Raw genomic sequence first — 23,525 nt, 5'->3', positions numbered from 1 at the left:
TTCTTTAGTTCTCATATGTAGTATCTCTTGGGTGCAAAAGAGGGTGTCTAATTATGGGTGCAAGAGCTCCAATAGTTGGTGCCTAAAGGACTTCCTAATATAAGTTGGATAACTTAAGTTAATAGGAATCCTAATGCAAGTAGGATTTGTATTATATGATTGAATAGGATTCAATCTTTATGCCTATAAAAGAGAAGGTCCCCTAAGGTCCTAATACCATCCAAGCCAGCACCTCTCCACCCCAAGAGAACCTCCCACGCCCTCTCTTCCTCCCTCTTTCTCTTCTCCTTAGGAGTCCCCATGCCATACTACTTGGGACACGCGTCCCAAGTTTTGCACATGCCCAAGGCATTGGGCGGCTCTTCATCTACTGGTTGTTGGTCTCTTGTAGCACTACAAGATAAGGAGAAAGGCTAGAGAGGAAGAGAAGATAAGGATTAAGGAGAAAGATCAAACGTTGATCGTGATCCAGACTTTGTTCAGATTCAGCAGGCTGAATTTTGAAGAATCAAAATTCAGATCTTAGAGCACTGTTCCAAGCTGATCCCGAGTGGATACTCGTAGAGACCGGATACTTGTATAGCTAATAGAGAGCTTCATCTCTTTTAGATCTAGATTTGAAGAAAGATATTGTGAAAAGGATATGTGATTTGATCACAATTTAAATTTCAACATATATCAATTTCAGCATATGAAATAGATCCATGTGGTTTTATATTTTTATGCATACAAAATTTAGATTAAAATTATTTTAATCTTATTTTCTACTGTGATGTTTAAAAAATTAAATTTTTAAAATACATATGCATGCTTCAAACCCCAAATTATAACATGTCCAAACATAGATAAGAGGGAGAGAAGATGATGTCCTAACAACCAACAATTGGTTGTTGTAAGAAAGAAGAGATAGGGAGCATAACAAACCTCACGCCAAGAACCATGGACATCGCCCCTTCTTTCTTTGCTTTTCTCTATGTGAAATCCTCTCCTCTAGGACATGGAAACCTGGTGTTAATCTCTACAAAAACCATCCAAGGGGTGGTGTTTAAATAGGCTAGAAAGGAGACCTAGTTTGGATAGGAATCAAAAGTCCAAACTAGTTAGGACTCTTCCTAATTTTTTATGCCGCCCAACAACCAAGTTTCACACCAGATTTTATATGGTAAATAGGGTGATAACTCTTCTCTCTTACACACTAAAAAAGAGAAAAAAAGTGGCATCCATTCTGGTTGGATGAGGCATCCAAAACAGGTTGAGGCATGGGACATATTTGGCGCATGGAATCAAAGTGTTTAAATCTCATGGGACTCTTTATTTTGGTAGTTGTTTTAAGTTGAATAAAATATCAATTAATTCTAATCATATTAAGACTTGATTAGACTCAAATAGATAAAAATTTAAATCTGATTTGGAGCCTAAACTATTTAGATTAGATGTCTCCTAATTGGAGGAGTCCTAGTCCTATTGGACTCTTTCTTGGTGCTTGAGTCAAATTTAATTTTTTATTTCTAATCCAATTAGAATTTGGTGTACCCAAGAAATGAGGATTCTTAGTCCAAATAGAAATTTATATATCCTAGTCTAATTAGAAATTGAGTCAAATCCAAATTCTAATTCAATTGAGACTAATCATCCGATCCTTTTGGGGTTATCCTATAACCCAATTGGGGTTGATCAAGTCAAATCCATAATGAGTCAAATTAAATTCAATCAAATTAGACTTGATGCAAGTCCCATTGCTCAATCAAATTTAGTCAATTAGCAATCCTATTACTAATTAATTCTCCTATAACTTACTAACTCTTTAGTAAGTTACATAATGCAATATTTGCATTGGATCAATCATTAATCAAATTGATAATCAAATCCTGTTATGATTTATAATTATAATTCAACCATCTGATCAGTCAAAAGCTTCTTTTGTGTGTGATCCTATAGATTTTATTATATTTGATAGTGAGATATATTGTAATCCCTATCACAATATCATTGAAATATTTTTCAATGGGTTGGAACAATTCCAACTCTGCCCACCAAGGATCATTGATCATCAAGATAATATTTGTGAGTCTTATAATCCACCAGTGACATCTAGCAGTATGTAGTGGTAACTCAGCAGAATAAAAAATAAACCTCTAGATACAGTTAATGCATGATACAGTTCCTCTATCGTGATTTCAACATCAGTCATATGATAGATTCAATCAGCTCAAGTCCATTTATAATTCTATGAAAACTCTTTTCCATTAATCACACTACTATGGTCATAGACTTAAGGACTCAGCCTCTTAAATCTCATAGGACTACTCCTTTCTACTATGGTCGATAGATCCCATCTTGATGCACACCCTACTTTTACAGTGAACCAATTATCACCAACATCCACTACAAGGGCTCCTTGAGATCCATGTTGATGTGTCAGTCAAACTCCAGCAGCCTCATTGCGAGCAGTAGTGCCATCTTAGGTCAAAGGATCAGTCATACAACTGTAGCATCGAGAAAGTTACTAACGAGTGAGCAGACATCTTTTTGACTTCTCATATTGATCACGCTCAGTGCTAGTTATTCTCTAACAACCACCTACACTCTCGCTCCAGTATCTCTATACTACAGACTTGAGACCCATCTGTCCGAAGAAAGCGATCCATGCACTGGTCTATTCGGATCAATCACCATCCCCATGATGATCCTATGATCAGGAGTAATTTAGGAATCAACTATCAATGACACATGCCTCAAATTTACAATTCTTTAAGAATATGTGTCATTATCTTGTTAATCCCTTGGATGATTCATGGACACATAAACATGAATGGTAATATAACTGCTCAATAAGTACAAAATCATATCTTAGAGATATGAAATGTGTCAGTCAAGATTGACTTCTAGGGCATAGATCCAATAATCTCTCACTTGCACTAAAGCCAATCTGCCATGTACCAAGCCCTATCTTCACAAGACATGCTTTTAGTCTTAGGCTGGCAAAGTGACTTACCAGCCTATGGATCAATTGTCCAATTGATATCTAAGGCAAATAATTGAAAGGTGGTTATTTAATTAGTTTCATTCACTTATCTGATCAATTTATTGATATCTAAGGAAAGCAATGGGGGGACCCCCACCAATCTCTACTATCTAGCCAATTTGGAAGATTGAGCCTCAAATATGGTTGCTTGGTGGTTTGATTTAGCCCATGTCAATTACATCAGTCATGTGATGGCTGATTAGATGAGATCTAAACTCAAATCTCTCCACAAATATTCAGTCCAAGGTCTTCCACCATTGTAGATGTGCGGGCGTGCTACCGGCATTGATTATTTTCAGCTGGTTACAGTGGTTCAGTTGCATCGAAAATATGCAACCACTCTATTAGCAAAGAGTTGCTGTGGAGTAAAGATGGGATTTAATCCAATAACTGTTAGGTGAGAGATTCAATGATGGCTTTACACCTGCTTGTGAACGGTGGGTTTGACTTAACTAAGGAGTGTCGGCAATAACTATTAGGTGAGCCCATATGACTTAGAGATCAAGTAGCTGCAACATGCTTAGAAAAGTATCTGAACAAAGAGTTATCCATGCATCGGTATTCATTCATGTTACCAATAACTGTTAGGTGAAGTGCACGGCATCGATGGGACCGCGCACCCATTAGAAATCCAATTGTCACGTCAGAATTTTCGTTTCTCCATCCAGAGAGTGTAGGAGATCTGATAAAATAGTGGGAGTCACTTTTTACATCTAAAAGTTTCTAGAGCAAATCACAAAATAAGTATAAATATTCAATTAGAATCTTTACTCTCTGTTGTTTATTGTGTCAGCTTCCAACCCTCTAGCTTGAATCCTAGATATCAACTGATTAACCGAAACCAGTTATATAGATTGGCTCACAAACCTAAGAATTATTCTTAAATCTTAAAAAAATAAGCAATATTCTCTATCAGGATATTCTGATGTTAACAATCCATCCAACCTATAGTCAATGAGCTATACTTAATGAGTGAATGGACAATGACAATTAAAATAGGTGCTATGCATGAGCACATGTTTACTACCTGCGACATGTTGATTCATCTGCAAATATTGTGAGATGATTAAAGTCGTACAGTGCATATGATACGTGATGGAGAGTCAGTCTATGATCGTTATTTGATAATAATCAAAGAAATTAAGGAGCTTAAAAAGCTCGACATGATCATGCACAAGGATTTGCTTATGGATTTGATCCTGCAATCTCTGATTAGTTTATATGGATAGTTTATGGTAAACTACCATATAAAAGACCATCATGGTACTTTATCTAAATTGATCAAAGTGTTAATAACAAAAAAATCTTGAAAAAGTTCAGATGTAAATATCTAGAGAGCCTGAAGAAACAAATACATGCCTAGAGTAGGCATGTCAAGATTGCTCAATGCTATTCTTATGATTTTTTTCTTCTTCCAGTTGAGCTATGGACTCTAGTGTAGAGTCGATGGGAAGATAGAGGGTTGAGGAAGTAACCCTTGAATTGGCTATAGGGCAACAGTTGCTGCTGCGGTCATGGGTATCTATTCTTCACGATCATCATTTGAATTTAGTTTTTAGAGACGATCTTTATCATTTACATGGTGAATCATATATGAACTTACTTGAGCAAATAGTGAATGTCATTGGATCTGAGAGATCCAGAATTGAGATAAGCTTAAAGTATATGTGGACCCTTAGGCTAAGGCGTATTGGAGAAGAAATGATTAACAAACTGGAGAAATATGGGCTTGAGCTCATTGATTGTTGAGTCAAATCTAGTTTGTGTATCATTTCTTTGAGAAAATATGACCAACCTACTCTTGTAGGATAAGAGGAAAAGGACCACTGAGATACTTATCCTTGTACACATTTGATGTGTGTAGCCCATGTGATGTGCTAACCAAGGAGTTGTCTCTACTTGTATATAAGATACAAATCTGAAATTTTAAAAGGTTCAAATAATTCAGATATAAAGTAGAGAAACAAATCGAAAATTTCTAAAGGTACTTCTATCGGATCGAGGATGCAATACTAATAAAAAAAATTTTTCGATTATCTCATAAAATGGCATAGTTTCATATTGGACTGCTCTTAGTACATCTCACTCAACGAGATAAGAAGAGTCATGAGACTATATGAGATATGGTTTGGTCTATAATGAACTTTACTAATTTATTTTGTTTCTTTAGGGACATGTTTTAATTCTATGAAATTGGATTCTCTCTAAACCTATTCCTACCACACCATATGAGATATTGCATGGTGAGAACTGAATCTTGATTATTTTGAAATTCAAGGATATCCAGCCTGTGTCTAGGACAATAGGTGGATATGTTAGAGGATAGGTCTATAAAGCTCATCCTAAAAGAGTTTGAGATACTACTTTCTGAAAGGATCACAATGTGATTGTGACCCGACATGCTATCTTCTTGAAAAATTATTGGATCAAGATGAAGCAGTGGGAGGAAAGTTAAGCTCAAAGAGAGTGTCTCTGAAGAGCAGTAAGCCTTGGAACCTTAAGAACCTATTTATCATCATGAGCCAATAGACGTATATTCCTCCTCTACTTTGTACATATAGTAGGATCTCCAATCCTCTCGAAAGGTACTCGGGTATGCTTAACAGAGGATGTAGAGAAAGTCATTTCTCATTAGAGATGAAAAAATAGAGATGATCCCAAAACCTACAACGAGACGATGTGAGACATCGACTCCAAGAAAGTGATGTGAAATAGCTTTCCTGAGGAGAAATCTTCTGAAAATTTTTATATAGAATAGCCTATGGATTTCGCTCCTTGTGATAGGAGATCACAAAATTTGTAATGATCTTGGAGTTGGAACATTCATTCAATGATATGATCAAATTATTTGATCAGATATGAGAAATTATAGATTTCAAAAGGGTCAGTGAAAATGTCCAAAACTGACATCGGTTAAAATATGGTTGAATATAGATTTCTCTATAAAAGACATAAAGCAAGCATCCTAAAGATCTATAGAGATAGATGCAATTGGATGCTTGTATTTTCATAGATAAAAGTATAGAGAGTAGATGCTGAAAGATCTCAGCATAGAAATCTCAGAGAGGAGTCTGCTACCCTCTCGGGCATAGATATATGCCATATAATATACTTGAACTGATATAGTTATTACTGTGATTGTCATAAGTAGATATCGGTTGTATTCTAACAGAGAGCGCTGGATTGCTGTGAAAATATCCTTAAGCTCTTAAGAAGAACTGAGAATATGTTCTTAATTTGAAAAAAGATCAAAGCTAGGAGTGGGAGGATACACCAATTCAAATTTTATGTCTGATATTAATGGTAGAATGTCTATATCATGGGTGTGTTCCTGTGTCGATATTTTGAAAAGATTTTAAATAATCGATCAATGAAAGCTGAGTACATTATAGATGTGTAGGATGCATTCTGGTTCTAATGTTAGTTGCAGAATTGGTTGTCATGTCATCAAATACCATGACACTATACTACAAAGACAATGACACCATAGCCTTTGCTAAGGAGCCTAGGTCTCACCAGATATCCAAGCACATAGAATAGCAGAATACACGACTACCTCTAGTAGAAATACATAGAGGAGCAGAGAGCAAACTCCACATGTAAGTCACTTAGCCAAGATGGAGGAAGGAAAGAGGTGAACATAGCAACCCTAGAAGAAGACCCTCTTCTTCTTCTCTTTGCTCTCACCCAGATACTTAGTTTTGTGTCTATTATATCTCTATGCCCCAACACTCTTTCTCCCTAATTTTCACACACCCCAAAGGTCTCTCAATGATCTATAATTCATGAACATTTTAAGAAAAAATTTATAAAAAATAATGAGATATGAAGAACCCTTGTCTAGGTCAAATACCTAGTTAAGAAAAATCCAAACAGGGCAAGACAAGGGGTGCCCACCTCATGGGCGCCCCCTCTTTCTTTTTCTACCATGGACCACCAGCAAAGGGAACATAATATGTGCCATAAAACCCACAAAAATTTTAGAAAAAATCTGGATAAAATCAGTGCCATAAGGAAAGAGTTTTGGTTTCCTAAAATTCTATCTCATAGAATTTGAAATCCAAACTAATTTTTACTTTGACTTGGTCCACAACCACATTCCATGTAAGAGAAAAAGAGTGAAAAATTTTGGATGTGCATGAAGGCTTGGGAGAGAAGGTTTTGTCATACAAAATAAGAGAGAGGAGGCATGGGGGGGCTAAGGTGGCGCAAGGTGGAATCCTAGTCTTACTAGGGTTCAATCTATGACTTGTTCAAATTTGGTTTCTCAAACCAAATCAAATCAAAACCAAATCAATCCAATTAAAATAGGTCTTAACCCCATTAAGAATCTAATTTAATCAGATTAAATTAGATTTAAATCTGATTTGATTTTCTAATCAAATTAGAAATTAGGTTGATCTAAGTCCTAATTGAACTAGGACTAGTTTTTTCTTGCACTTGGCTTATCCAATAAACTAATTGGACTTGATCTAATCAAGTCCAAACTAAATCTAATTAAATCATATTCAATTAGACTTAATCTCAACCCATTGGCTTAATCAAATTAAGCCAATTAGTAATCGAATTGCTAATCGATCCTCATGCAACACTTGCACTAGGTTAAATATCAATCGTATTGATCGTTTAACCCTAGAACGATTCTTAATTGTTGATCAACCATCCGATCAGATCATGAACTCTAATGTGTGTGACCTCATAGGTCTGAACCTAAGTTGGTAGCATAAAAATAAATTTTTATACCAATCAAAGTGACCATCTAGCAATGGTACACGACGGTCGGATAGGTCGAATGTGTAGAACAACATCCTTAGAACCCATGCGGATATAGTTTCCATATAATTCATCTCCTTGACCAAAATACTCATAGAATACCTCAGAGTTTAACTATTAACTCTGATTAGGTTGTCCACATTGTATTTTAAAATATCAAATCCATCTGATGGATTATTCTGACCAAGATTTTGCTAAATTGAAATACAGTGACTCATTCTTCTCCAACTCTTGGAGTAGTCAATCCCATCTCGATCACACTCTGGCTTTGCAAGTACTTGACTGTGCCCAGAAGCCTTCTATCACTGAATTAGAAATTCAATTAGTCCAGTACTAAAGCACAGTGAGTTGCTTGCAAGTCACTGAGGCGATCTCAGGTCTAAGGGATACTTATACCTATATCCCATCAGAGACATTCTCGACAGTAGAATGCTTTGGAGTTGATCATGTTCAATGATGATGTATCCTTACATCTCACCTGTATGTCATACCAGTGTCTCCGCACTCCTTGGTTAAGAGGACAACCAACCCATATGGCCTACAGCGATCTATGCTCGATAGAAGCTATCATCCTTATTAATAGACTATCATTTGGTCATGAACAGTTTTAAGGACTAATCGATAAATCATCTCTTTATCGAACCTAAAAAGTTCTAAGGACTTCATCACAACAATGGAGTTCATTAGAAGATGAAAACTTGTGATGAAAATGTTAAAAATATATTTTATTTATTAACAAATCAATTACAATACAAGGTTGCTCAACCGTCAATAGCTTGACGATTGACTTTTGAGATATATTTTTCAATAACTCTCACTTGTCCTAAAGCCACTCGGCACAGTATCTAATACCCATCTTCAACTTATGGTTGTCGAACTCCTTTATTGTCAAGGCTTTAGTGAAGGGATCGGTCAGGTTCTCCTTTTCGTTGATCTTTTGAAGGTCGACATTATCTCGATCCACGATCTTTTGGATCAGGTTGAAGTGGCACAAATGTGCTTCGTCCGCTGGTGTGCTTTGGGTTCCTTCGCCTGAACTATGGCACCAGTGCTATCGTAGTAGAGCAGGATCAGACCATCGAGGGAGGGTGCTACTCCGAGCTCGATGATGAATTTCCTTAGCCACACAACTTCGTTCGCGACATTCGATGCTGCGATGTACTCTGCCTCACAAACAGAGTGCCATAGTATGCTGCTTGAAACTCTTTCAGCAGATGGCTCCACCATTCAGAGTAAAAATATAACCCGACACGCTTCTGCTGTCATCATGGTCAGATTGAAAGCAGGAGTCTGTGAACCCCATAAGTTTCAGATCTGACTCGCCATAAACCAATCATTGGTCCTTAGTATTTCTCAAATACTTAAGGATGGCTTTAACCACTTTTCAATGATTTTCTCCAGGATTAGATTGGTATCTACTCACTACTCCTAGTGAGTATGCCACATCTGGCCTTGTACATGTCATGACGTACATGATAGATCCCACGATCGAAGCATATGGGACTCTACTCATTCACTCTCTCTCTTCAGGAGTTATCGGATAATCCTTCTTGGAGAGAGAAATTTCATGGCCTATCAGTAGATAGCCCTTCTTGAAATTCTCTATACTGAACCTCTTCAGCACAGTGTCTATGTACGTAGACTGGGATAATCCAAGTATCCTTTTAGATCTATCCCTATAGATCTTTATCCCTAGGATATAGGATGCTTTACCCAAGTCCTTCATGGAGAACTGCGATGACAACTAAACTTTTATTTTCTGTAGTGCGGGGATGTCATTCTCGATTAAGAGAATGTCATCTACGTACAAGACAAGAAATACCACAACTGGACTATTTGCCCATTTATAGATGCAGGGCTCTAATGAAGTCATATGTTTTGATCACCTTATCAAAATGCATGTTCCAACTCTGAGAAGCTTGCTTCAATCCATAAATGGATCTCTGAAGCTAGCACATCTTGGACTCATCTGTGGATGTAAATCCCTCAAGTTGTATCATATACACCTCTTCGGTCAGCTCTCCATTCAGGAAAGCTGTCTTTACATCCATCTGCTAGATCTTATAATCCAGATGGGTAGCTATTGCAAGCATTATCCGAATGGATTTGAGCATTACCATAGGAGAGAACGTCTCGTCATAGTCAATACCATAACGTTGACAATATCCCTTGGCAACCAGATGGGCTTTATAGGTCTCCACCTTTCCGTCTGCGCCCCTCTTCCTTTTGAAGACCCATTTACACCCAATGGATTTAACCCCTTCAGGTGGGTCAACCAATGTCCATACATCGTTGACCTTCATGGACTCCATTTCAAATTTCATGACTTCAAGCCATTTTTCAAAATTAGGTCTCTGTATTACATCCATATAGGTGATCAGATCCTCATCGTTCTCATTGAGTTCGATGGGATCACCATCTCGGACCAAAAAATCATAGTATCTGTCCAACTGATATGGTACTCTATCGAATCACCTTAATGGTGCAGGTACATTGGGCTCCAAATCTGATCTAATCAAATCTGACTCAGGTTTAGCTATTGGTGTCGGTCCTTCACCTATTGAACTTCATCAAGTTCAACCTTAGAGGCAATGGTTCCTTCACCAAAGAACTCCTTTTCTAAAAAGATTGCCTTAAGGCTGACGAACACCTTTTGTTCATTAGCATGGTAGAAAAAATATCCTTTGGTCTCTTTGGGGTACCCTATGAATGTGCATTTGTCTGACCTAGGTTTGAGTTTATCTGTAACTAACCGTTTGACATAGGTCGGGCACAACCAGACCCTAAGGTGTGAAAGTGCTGGCTTACGCCCTGTCCATATCTCATATGGAGTCTTAATTATAGACTTACTTGGAACCCTATTTAACAGATAACAGGTTGATTTGAGTGCATATCCCTTGAAGGATATCGACAAGCTAGCAAAACCCATCATGGATCGGACCATGTCTAACAGAATCCGATTTCTCCTTTCAGACACACCATTATGCTGTGATATTTCTGAAGGAGTCCATTAGGAGAGAATCCCATTCTCTCCTAGATATGTGAGAAACTCACCAGAAAAGTATTTTCCTCCTAGGTCAGATCGAAGAGATTTAATACTCTTCCCAGTTTATTTTTTTACTTCACTTCGGAATCGTTTGAACATTTCAAATAAATCCGACTTATATTTCATCAGATAGATATATTCATATCTGGATAGATCATCCGTGAAAGTGATGAAGTAAAAATATCCACCTCTAGCACTTGTGCTCATGGGTCCGCATACATCAGTATGTACTAGGCCCAAGAGCTCAGTAGCTCTCTCACCTTTTTCAGTAAAAGGTGACTTGGTCATTTTACCAAGAAGACAGGACTCACAGGTTGAAATTGATTCATAATCACTGACTTCGAGGATTTTCTCTTGAGTCAACCTGTTTATTCTGTTCTTGTTTATATAACCTAGCCTACAGTGCCATAAGTAGATATCTGATACACTATCTAATCTAGGGTGCTTGCCAGTAGAATAGACTCTTTTCGGGCTTGATCTTTCTAGTCTGGCCCTGCACAGATGTCCCAGCTTGAACTTGCACCTTCTTCACTTTCTTCTTCTTGTTCTTCTTCCCTTTCTTAAAGGATCGAGAACCAGAAGACGAACCTCCCACTAAGTTCACCAACTCCTTGTGGAGTTGGTAAAAATTCTCAAAGTTTTGAAGCAACCCCAGTAACCCGTGGTAGTTTACTTCAGGCTTTGTCATTCTATAATGAGTGAGGAATGGGAGATAAGACTTGGGTAGCGAGTTCAGTATTGCATCTTTCCCAAGCTGCTCTTGTAAGAAAAAGTCGAGCTTGCTTAAACGCTCCATCAGCTCGATCATGTATAATACATGATCAGTGACAGAGGCATCATCCCGCATTTTGGTGTTGAAGATGGCACAACTAGTCTTGTACCTTTTCACATCATCGGGTGTGCCAAAGACATCTTCCAACACTTGAAGCATGTCCTTTGGCTGAGCCATCTCAAATCTTTGACTGAACTCGTCGCTCATGACAGCCAGCATGATGCAGTGCACCGTGATCCGATCACTGAGCCACTTCGGGTAAGTATCTCTGACTGTTCCACATGTATTGGTAGCTGGCTCCTCAGGTACAGGATCCGTTATCACATATAGGATCCGTTCATGCTCCAGAACTATTTTCAACTTTCGGTACCAGCTACTAAAGTTGGGTCCTACCAACTTATCATTGTCCAACAATGATCAGAGCGATAGAGAAGTGGCCATATCTGCACAAAGAAAAACCATAACCTAATTAGTAATTGATTCATTAAACTTAAAGATTTGGACTTTAATCAAAAAGTTTCTCTCACTATTTTATTTGAATTGGTAGCCTCTACCTCCAATTCGAGGAATTACCCTAATTCCTTAGTGGGTACTAGAATCCACTTAGACTGCACACAAGCCCAACTTTGGTTGGTCAACCCATGTACATCTAAGGGTAGATTCATAACTAATTATTTTTCTAAATAATTTTTAGTAATTTTAATTTTGCTCCAGTCTCTAATCAGTAGGCTTTGGCCTCCACTGAAAAGGTCTGATTAAGTCCAACCATTAACATGACCATACTTGGCCCATCTAGCCAATAAATGATTAGACCCAACTTTGGTTGGCTAACCTAACCACCATTTAGAAAGATGCAGTCAAGAAATCATATTATGAATGACAATTCCATCAGCTGATAAGCACCAGGCCTTTGGGCCTCCAATGATTATCCTACTGATGGACCCATTATCATCCACTTAATGAGAGGCTATGATCTAGTTATCACCATGACTATTTTATTTTAAGAATCTAATAATTTTAGAGGATTTAATTGATTTAGAGGAGGAGGTTAGATGAACCAGCTTATCATGATCCTCCCACTGGCTTCATCAAGTCAACTTAAGGGAGACCATTAAAAGGGCTGGTCTAGGAGCACTTAATCAGTTACACTGATTTACCTAGCTGACATGGGTCAGCTCAAATAGTCAAGTGATCCGATCAAAATATAATTTCACCAAGAGGCCAGATAAGTTTGATCGGTGGGAGGGTCTGCCAAAGCTTGCCTTAGACACCATTAGAAATGGTCAGATAAGCGAACTCCCAATTAAAAATCACCGGTCTGGTTTACCTTAGACACCAACTGGTTTAATTAGTTTCGATTAGATCAACCTAACAGTTTGTGCTAGACTGCTTAGCCAACTATTGTAATTGATCTAGAGAATCATTGACCTAATCTAAGACAATAATTGATTAGATTTAGTCAATTCTCTAATTAAGTTCATCCTTAATCTAACCTTAGGTCTAACCTAATTAATGGACCTAATTCTCACTAACCCATTAACCCAATGTGTTATGGTTTGTGTCTTAGGTTCTTCAATTCACAATCCTAGAACCTAATCAAACAAACTTTTAATTCTCAATTAAGTTTTGGGCTGAGGATTGGGGTTCGGCTTTTTGAAAATAATTTTCATATTTGTAAAATAATTTTATAATATGGTTCTACCAACCAAGTTGCATGTTTGATTTATAATCAAAATATAAGTGAAATAAGTATGAAACTACTTTAGATCTAATCTAAACAGGTTCATGTAATTGAAACAATTTCAACTTTAAACTGCGCAAATTTTTCAGACAAATATATGATTTTTTTGCACAAAAATTATTAACAAAGAGATTTTATTTTAGATTTAAATATTTTTTAAATCTAATAAATTATAAATTTAATCTAGATTATATTTAATAAATTTATGATTAAAGATAGATCTACACGAACTAGGACAATCTTTGCACTGTAAGGGGTAAACCTTACAGTAGGACAACCTACAGTTCGTGATTGATCTAAAAATTTTAATTTTAGATTTAACAATCAGATTATAAAGTAGATCTAATATAAAAAATAATCTAAGTATATATAAATAATCATGTAATAAACAACCTAGGCTCTGATACCAATTGAAGGAACCAGATCTAGGGTTTAAGGATTAGATCTTGAAACTTTTTTAAGATCAGGCAGCGGAAGACTAAAATAAATCAAAATTTATCTTATAAAATCAAAAAAAATTTAGATCTAAGATCCTATTACATGATTATTACATGGTATTAAATCAAAAATTAAAATATAAAGAGCAAGAACTACATGTTGATCATATCAACATATTTCTATACTAGATCTAATATATGTAAAATATAATAAATTAGATCTATTACCTTGCAAGTTAGACGTTCTAACTTTGCTGATCCGGGCTTGAGGATGATGTTGCGAGCCACACATGCATCAACCTCTAGGAGTCATCCACACAAGCCCACGAATCACGATTAGAAGTTCTGATCCAAAAAATCAGTACAGTATGCTAGTACTGCGCTGATCCTTCTTCGATGGTCGATCAGATGCCTCCTTCTTCTTGATTTAGACTCTTCCAAAGATGAGAAGTAGGAGAAGGAGTTTTAGATCTGAGACACTCTTAGAAAACTCAAGATGGAGGAAGGGAAGAGGTGAACACAGCAACCCTAGAAGAAGACCCTCTTTTTCTTCTCTTTGCACTCACCTAGACACTTAGTTTTGTGTCTATTATATCTTTATGCCCCAACACTTTTTCTTCCTAATTTTCACATGCCTCAAAGGTCTCTCAATGCTCTATAATCCATAAAAATTTCAAGAAGAAATTCATAAAAAATAATGAGATATGAAGAATCTTTATCTAGGTCAAATACCTAGTCAAGGAAAATCCAAATAAGGCAAGACAAGGGGTGCCCAACTCATGGGCACCCCCTCTTTCTTTTTCTTCCATGAACCACCAGCAAAGGACACACAATATATTCCATAAAACTCACAAAAATTTCAAAAAAAATTGGATAAAATCAGTGCCATAAGGAAAGAGTTTTGGTTTCCTAAAATTTTATCTCATAGAATTTGAAATCCAAACTAATTCCTACTTTGACTTGGTCCACAACCACATTCCATGTAAGAGAGAAAGAGTGAAAATTTTTGGGCATGCATGAAGGCCTGAGAGAGAAGGTTTTGTTGCATAAAATAAGAGAGTGGGCATGGGGGGCTAAGATGGCGCAAGGTGGAATCCTAGTCTTACTAGGGTTCAATCTATGACTTGTTCAAATTTGGTTTCTCAAACCAAATCAAACCAAAACCAAATCGACCCAATTAAAATATATCTTAATCCAATTAAAAACTTAATTTAATATGATTAAATTAGATTTAAATCTGATTTAATTTTTTAATCAAATTAGAAATTAGGTTGACCCAAGTCCTAATTGAACTAGGACTAGTTTTTCCTTGCACTTGGCTTATCCAATAAACTAATTGGACTTGATCCAATCAAGTCCAAACCAAATCTAATTAAATTATATTCAATTAAAATTAATCTTAGCCCATTGACTTAATTATATTAAGCCAATAGCAATCGAATTACTAATCGATCTTCCTGCAATACTTGCATTAGGTTAAATGTCAATCGTATTGATCGTTTAACCCTAGAACGATTCTTAATCATTGATCAACTATCCGATCGGATTATGAACTCTAATGTGTGTGATCTTATAGGTCCGAATCTAAGTTGGTAGTACAGAAATAAATTTCTGTACCAATCGAAGTGACCATCTAGCAATGATACCCGACGGCCGGAGAGGTCGAATGTGTAGAACAACATCCTTAGAACCCATGCGGATATAGTTTCCATATAATTCATCCCCTTGACCAAAATGCTTATAGGACATCTCAGAGTTTAACTGTCAACTCTGATTAGGTTGTCCACATTGTATTTCAAAATATCAAATCCATCTGATGGATTATCCTGGTCAAGATTTTGCTAAATTGAAATACAGCGATTCATTCTTCTCCAACTCTTGGAGTGGTCAATCCCATCTCGATCACATTCTGACTTTGCAAGTACTTGACTATATCCAGAAGCCTTCTATCACTGAATTAAAAATTTAGTTAGTCCAATACCAAAGCACAGTGAGTTGTTTGCAAGTCACTAAGGCGATCTCAAGTTTAAGGGACACGTATACCTATATCCCATCAGAGACATTCTCGACAGCAGAATGCTCTAGAGTTGGTCACGTTTAATGATGATGTACCCTTACATCTCACCTGTATGTCATACCAGTGTCTCCACACTCCTTGGTTAAGAGGACAACCAACCCATATGGCCTACAGCGACTTATGCTCGATAGAAGTTGTCATCCTTATTAACAGCCTATCATTTGGTCGTGAACAGTTTTAAGGACTAATCGATAAATCCTCTTTATTGAATCTAAATAGTCCTAAAGACTTCATCACAACAACAGAGTTCATTAGAAGATGAAAACTTGTGATGAAAATATCAAAAATATATTTTATTTATTAACAAATCAATTACAATACAAGGTTGCTCAACCGTCAACAGCTTGACGATTGACTTTTGGGATATATTTTCTAACTTCACATACATAAACATGTTCAAGTCATAGAAATAAATTTCAGCTCTTAAACATGCTTTCATATATCATATATATGAATTAAAATAGATCTCGATACTCTTTTCAGATTTAAATAACAAAACATATATCACATATATGCTAAAAAAATCAAATCTAAATATCCAATCTAATTAAAAATTTTAACATCATTCTAAGACAACCATCCAGTATAACAAATTATGCTAGGACAATCTTAGGTTAGAACGACATCAAAATCTTTCTGATCTAAAATTTTTTTCTATAGATTTTAAATCTAAATCTTAATCTCATGCATATGATGTAGCTCTGATACCACTGTTATAGTTTTATGGTTTCATGCACGTCTGATTTTGCAAAACAAGCACACAGTGGAATTTTAAAATTTTTCAGATTAAATCTAATTTAATCTAAGCATGCATAAGATCAAATCTTCAAACCATAAATAGGATCATCATATGTGAGATAAGATTCAGATATATAAATTAAATAAAAAAAATAAATATAAAATATACCTGGATATGGATCAATCTTCAACTCGAATAGATGATCATGGATGTCTTCCGAAGGTCCCTTCTAGCCACACAAGCATCCGATCTCTACAGATATCCATATAAGACTCTGATCTGATCAGAAGCCTTTTGATCTCACTGGAGTGCTAACTTTCTTGCAGAGATCGCATATTGATAGTTAAAAATCTTCTTTTCTTCTAAAATACACTTGGAGAACAAGAAGATGTAGGAGGATCTTGATCTTTATGCTAGAGATCATGAGAAAAATCTTTTCTTCTCTTTTCTTCCTAAAATCCATGCACCAAATCTCTACAATAGAGATATAATAATTTTATCCAACTTTTGGACAAAGGGAAGAGGAGACAACCATGTCTAAACATGGACAAAAGGGGGAGAAGATGATGTCCTAACAACTAACAATTGGTTGTTGCAAGAAAGAAGAGATAGGGAGCATAACAAACCTCATGCCAAGAACCATGGATGTCACCCCTTCTTTCTTTGCTTTTCTCCATGTGAAATCCTCTCCTCTAGGATGTGGAAACCTAGTGTTAATCTCTACAAAAACCATCCAAGGGGTGGTGTTTAAATAGGCTAGAGAGGAGACCTAGTTTGGATAAGAATCAAGAGTCCAAACTAGTTAGGACTCTTCCTAATTTTTTATGCCACCTAACAACCAGGTTTCACACCAGATTTTACACAGTAAATTGGGTGATATCTCTTCTCTCTTACATGCTAAAAAGGAGGAAAAAAGTGGCATCCAATCTGGTTGGATGAGGCATCCAAAACAGGTTGAAACGTGGGACATATTTGGTGCATGGAATCAAGGTGTTTAAATCTCACAGGACTCTTCATTTTGGTGGCTATTTTAAGTCAAATAAAATATCAATTAATTCTAATCATATTAAGATCAAATTAGACTCAAATAAATGAGAATCCAAATCTGATTTAGAGTTCAAACTATTTAGAATAGATGTCTCCTATTGGAAGAGGAGTCCTGGTCCTATTGGACTCTTTCTTGGTGCTTGAGTCAAACTCAATTTTTTATTTCTAATCCAATTAGGATTTGATACACCCAAGAAATGAAGATTCTTAGTCCAAATTAGAATTCATATATCCTAGTCTAATTAAAAATTGAGTCAAACCCAAATTCTAATTCAATTGGGACTAATCATTTGATCCTTTTGGGGTTATCCTATAACCCAATTGGGGTTGATCAAGTCAAACACATAATGAGTCAAATTAAATTCAATCAAATTGAACTTGATGCAAGCCCCATTGCTCAATCAAATTGAGCCAATTAGCAATTCTATTGCTAATTAATCCTCCTATAACTCACTAACTCTTTAGTAAGTTACATAATGCAACATTTGTATTAGATCAATCATCAATCAAATTGATAATCAAATCCTGTTACAATTCATAATCGTAATTCAACCATTTGATCAGTCAAAAGTCTTTTTTGTGTGTGACCCTATAGGTTCTATTCTGTCTTGTAGTGAGATATATTGTGATCTCTATCACAATATTATTGAAATACTTTTCAATGGGTTGGAACAATTCTAACTCTGCCCATCAAGGATCATCGATCATCAAGATGATACTTGTGAGTCTCACAATCCACCAGTGACACCTAGCAGTATGTAGTAGCAACTCAGCACAATAAAAGATGAACCTCTAGGTGTAGTTAACAAATGATACAGTCCCTCTATCGTGAGTTCCAACCAGATGACAGGTCATAGATGAATCGTCAAACCTCAACATCAGTCATATGATAGATTCAATCAGCTCGAGTCCATTTGTGATTCTATAAAATTTTTTTTTCATCAATCACACTGCTATGGCCATAGACTTAAGGACTCATTCTCTTAAATCTCATTGGACTACTCCTTTCTGTTAGTGTCGATAGATCCCATCTTGATGCACACCCCACACCTACAGTAGACCAACTGTCACCAACATCCACTATAAGGACTCTTTGAGACCTATGTTGATGTGTCAGTCAAACTCTAGTAGCTTCACTACGAGCAGTAGTGTCATCTCAGGTCAAAGGACCAGTCATACAACTGCAGCATCGAGAAAGTCACTAACGAATGAGCAGATATCCATGTGACTTCTCGTATTGATCACACTCAATGCTAGTTATTCTCTCACAACTACTTGCACTTTCGCTCTAGTGTCTCTATGCTACAAACTTGAGATCCATCTGTCCGAAGGAAGTGATCTGTGTATTGGTCTATTTAGATCAATCACCATCCCCATGATGATTCTATGATCAGGAGCAATTTAGGAATCAGCCATCAATGACACATGTCTCAAATTCTCAACTTTTTGAGAATATGTGTCATCATCTTGTTAATCCCTTGGATGATTCATGGATACATAAACATAAATGATAATATAACTGCCCAATAAGTACAAAATCATATCTTAGAGATATGAAATGTGTTAGCCAAAATTGACTTTTAGGGCATAGATCCAACACTTTTACCAGCGAATATAGAAAACCACTAGTAACAAAAATTTTAGACAGTATTTTTTCAAATCCGCTAGGCAAAATCTTTTTTTTTTTCTGATGGTCACATCAATTGCTGGAAAAAATCTTATTTTTTTCAGCGATTCGATTGAATCACTGGAAAGATCTTATTTTTTCCAACAAGCTGATCGAACTGCTGGAAATAATCTTATTTTTTTTAGCAATCTACTCCAACTACTAGAAATAATCTTATTTTCATTGATAAAAATTTTTGAAATGTATATCCCAACTCATCCCAAAATATCCCACGCGTCCCTAATTAGCTTCCTCTTCTGCATACGAGATTTTTTTTTCTCACTCCCTTCCACTTTCAGCGAAGAGATTTTTTCCACACCTTTCCTCTTCCATCTCCTCTTTCATTTTGTTTCCCTTCACTAGTTTGTCGCTTTCCCAATAGCCACACTGGTGATCTGTAGCTAACCCATCCCACCAACGGAAGCGAACCAGTCGATCCCTTGTTCTAATCCTCTTGGCCTCCATAGAGGGTTAGCGGCTTTTTCCCCTTGATCTAAGAAGAAGATGATTAGTTCCACAGCTTCGACCAAGGGCGGTAGGGGCAAGCCCAAGTCCTCCAAGTCCGTCTCCTAGTCCCAGAAGGCTGGCCTCCAGTTCCCCATCGACCACATTGCTCGCTTCCTCAAGATCAAAAAGTACGTCGAGTGCGTCGGTGCCAGCGCTCCTGTCTACATCTCTGCCATCCTCGAGTACCTCACTACTGAGGTTAGTAGTCTGATATCTATTGGATGTATTTCTGTTCTGTCTTCTGATTCAAAGTTTGTTCTTTTTTCAAAATTTGATCTTTTTTTTATGGATTTTTGTTCTATTTTTGTGAACCTTTCTGATTCAAAGTTTGATCTTCTTTTTTTTTTTTTTAATGATATTTTTTATGTTCTAGAGTTGGCTAGGAAAGAAGACTAGGATTGTTATGAGGCACATACAGCTTGTGGTAAGGAATGATTAGGAGTTGAGCAAGCTTCTTGGGATGGTGACTATTGCTAATGGTGGTGATTTGCCTAATATTCACCAAACTCTGCTGCCTAAGAAGGTGGGGAAGGAGAAGGAGGAGCTTGGATCTGCATCATAGGAGTTTTAGATGTCTAACCATCTCAAGATAATTTAGTAAAGGATGGGGATATTTCTTCTTAGGGGTTGCATTCCCTTGGTAGTGATAATTTGATGTATGAATTAGGTTAACTTGTTGCAATACCTTTTTGATGTTGAATTAAACTATACCCTTTTGTCGCCCAGAGGTAGCAACCCAAGAGGGGGGGGGGGCAGTGAATTGGGTTGATTAAATTTTAAGCCAAATTAAGCCTGAAGCAAATATGTGTTTCAATTTAACCTAACTTGAGTGATTGTGAGGTGATAACAATATGCAACAGCGGAAACTAAATATAATTAAGGCATATGAGAAGCCATGCAAGAATTAAATCAAAGCTAAGCAAGAATAAAATCAAATAAAGCAAACATCAAAAGTACAACACAAACATACAAGAATTTTATAGTGATTCGATGCAATCCATACCTACGTCCACTCTCTAAGCTTTCCTTAAAAATTTCACTATAATCTCTCTAACTATAGTGTATTTATTTTTTTGAGCTGACAAATAAACTCAGTTGGTTTTTGTTGCCCAGCTATGCAACCCAAGAAGGAGAAGGGGTGAAATAGGTTTTCAAAATTTTAAAGTTAATTTAGAACGACAAGGATTAAGTAATACTAAGCAAGTTATATGTAATGTGTGATTTAAGCAAGGTGTAGCAATAAGATGCAAGAATGTAAGAAAATAAATAAATTTAGGAAGAGAGTAAGTAAGCACACCACAAACAATCAAGATTTATAGTGGTTCGGTGTCAACCTTGCACCTACATCCACTCTCCAAGCTCCTACTTGGAAATTCAAATCCACTAGACTGTATTTAACAAGAATACAACGTCGGTACCTCCGACTCTAGCTATCTCAAGTTAGAACACTTATTTTTTGAATACAAGCTAACCCAATACAATTCGATTTAAGGTTCGGACCAACCTTTTCAAGTTTTGGAACCCTTCCAAAATTAAAAATTAAGACAAAACAGAGTATATGAGTTCATCACATGAAAATATAAATTTAGCTCTTTTAATGAGCAAATAAAACTTTAAATACACTTTACACAATACGAAGGAAGTTTTTCTAATTTTTCTCAAGGTAGTTGAAGACTTGAATGAGCTCTTGAGGGGTTGGTGAATTTGAATTGAAAGCTTCTTTTACTTGAAGAGGTCTTTTTGCTTAGGACTGAAATGAATGCTTGAAAAATCTTACTTTTTCTCTCTTTTAAGTGCCTTTATATCTTCAATGGATGCTAGAGATAAATCTAAGCTGAAAATAGAGCCGTTGGAGATCATTAAAAGAGCATTAATACTACCAAAAAGAGCTAAAAACTAGCCATTACGGAAGTTTTCGTCACAGGAGGTCGACTCATGGGGTCGACCTCTGCACAGGGGTCGACTCCATGAGTCGACCTCTATGGTACAGAATAGAAACTGACTGTTTTGCAACTTTGGCTGACACAGCAACAGAGGTCGACTCATGGGGTCGTCCCCTTTAAGTGTGCTAGCCAGAAATGGCGTGCCGTTCAGCTCCTTTTGATAGGAATCGATCCAAGGGGTCGATCCAATTCTTTAAACTTGAATTTCTCTTAACATATCTATCCATAAAGTATGGAATTGCCTCTAATAGATCACAAATCTTCTGTTCTTGCTCTTGAGGCTTTCGAATCAGAACTTAGTAAAATTATAATTTTGCCTCTGAAATACAATAAATCTTTTTTCAAGTCAAAATTATTAGTAATCTTCTCAAATATTTTGTAATCATCAAAATCAATTCAAGGAGCAACAATCTCTTCCTTTTTGATGATGACAAAATGTTTGAGCAAAAGCAAAATATAACATATAACATATACAGAACAAAAACTGACTGTTTTACAACTTTGGCTTACATAGCAACAGAGGTCGACTCGTGGGGTCGTCCTCTTTGGGTGTGCCAGCCAGAAATGACGTGTTGTTCAGCCCCTTTTGACAGGAGTCGATCCAAGGGGTCGACCCAATTTTTTAAACTTGAATTTCTCTCAACATATCCATCCAAAAAGTATGGAATTGCCTCTAATAGATCATAAATCTTCTGTTCTTGCTCTTGAGACTTTCGAATCAGAACTTAGTAAAATTATAATTTTGCCTCTGAAATACAATAAATATTTTTCCAAGCCAAAATCATTAGTAATCCCCTCAAATATTTTGTAATTATCAAAATCAATTCAAGAAGCAACAATCTCCCCCTTTTTGACGATGACAAAATGTTTGAGCAAAAGCAAAATATAACATATAATATATATAAAGCATTGATTAAAAATTTCAAATTTATGAAGATGCATCACTTAAACATTATAGCCAATTGTTTAAATAGTAAGCATCATGAGTAGTTTGAAGGTTAGTTTTAAGATAGTTTATAAGATTATTTTTTTTTGACAAATTTGCTTTGATAATTTTGCTTATTGCTCGATTTTAGATAATTTTGCTTATTGCTCGATTTTATTTCTCTACTCCCTCTTTTTGACAACATCAATTAAGATCATTTCTTCTATTTTTTAAGAAAAAAATGAAAGAGACTCTCCCTCACTATAGCAATCATAAAGGATATTTTAATTTGCTCATATAGAAGATATTGCCATTCATAATAAGCATTCTTCATATCACAGAATTAAGATATTTCAATTGAGACCATTCAAAAAAATCAATCCAAAGATATTCATATAAGATAAAAGCATATATATATATATATATATATATCCAAAATATGACATGTGTGTCACAATACATATGAGTCAAGTCAAAGTACATAGGCCATACAAAAATCATGGATAACAAAAAAAAAAAAACTATCCATGAGTCAATCAGCCGAAAATTACAAAGGCCATAAGCTAGAACCTAGACATAAAAGACTAACTATGCTAGATCTAATAGATGTCATGGCTGGAGGCATCAGAAGAGTCAGAGATATGATGAGGAGACTCAAGATCAAAGCCACAGGCACGTCCTTGACCTCGTCTGCCTCGGCCACGGGTAGAAGTACCGGCACGAGCAGAAGGGCGAGAAGATCCTGTAGCCTGAGAAGCTATGGACTGTGCTAGGAGAGAAAGTCTGATGGTGTCCAATTATTCCACAGCTCTCATCATGGACTGCAT

The 23,525-nt window shown here is 36.3% G+C and overlaps 1 long non-coding RNA gene and 1 pseudogene across 2 annotated transcripts in view; one reads left to right on the top strand and one right to left on the bottom strand.

Annotated features, from left to right (window-relative positions):
• LOC140854341 (uncharacterized) overlaps positions 1–17,317 on the bottom strand; it is a 32,044-nt gene extending 14,727 nt beyond the window's left edge. Inside the window, exons 1-3 of one of the 2 annotated variants that reach the window (XR_012137549.1) lie at positions 17,237–17,317; positions 16,779–17,084; positions 10,426–12,059 (exon numbers count right to left, since the gene is read on the bottom strand). This is a non-coding gene — a long non-coding RNA (uncharacterized lncRNA). Of the gene's footprint in view, positions 1–10,425; positions 12,060–16,778; positions 17,085–17,236 lie in introns of those variants that run through there. The other variant, XR_012137550.1, reaches the window with a different exon arrangement.
• A 2,510-nt stretch (positions 17,318–19,827) lies between these two features.
• LOC109505269 (histone H2AX-like) lies at positions 19,828–20,401 on the top strand (annotated as a pseudogene).
• The last annotated feature ends 3,124 nt before the right edge of the window (positions 20,402–23,525 follow it).

The sequence above is a fragment of the Elaeis guineensis genome, chromosome 16 (assembly GCF_000442705.2).
Source record: "Elaeis guineensis isolate ETL-2024a chromosome 16, EG11, whole genome shotgun sequence".
NCBI lineage: Eukaryota > Viridiplantae > Streptophyta > Magnoliopsida > Arecales > Arecaceae > Elaeis > Elaeis guineensis.
The sequence above is the reverse complement of the archived record's forward strand: the minus strand, read 5'-3'. Positions and strand labels throughout refer to the sequence as shown.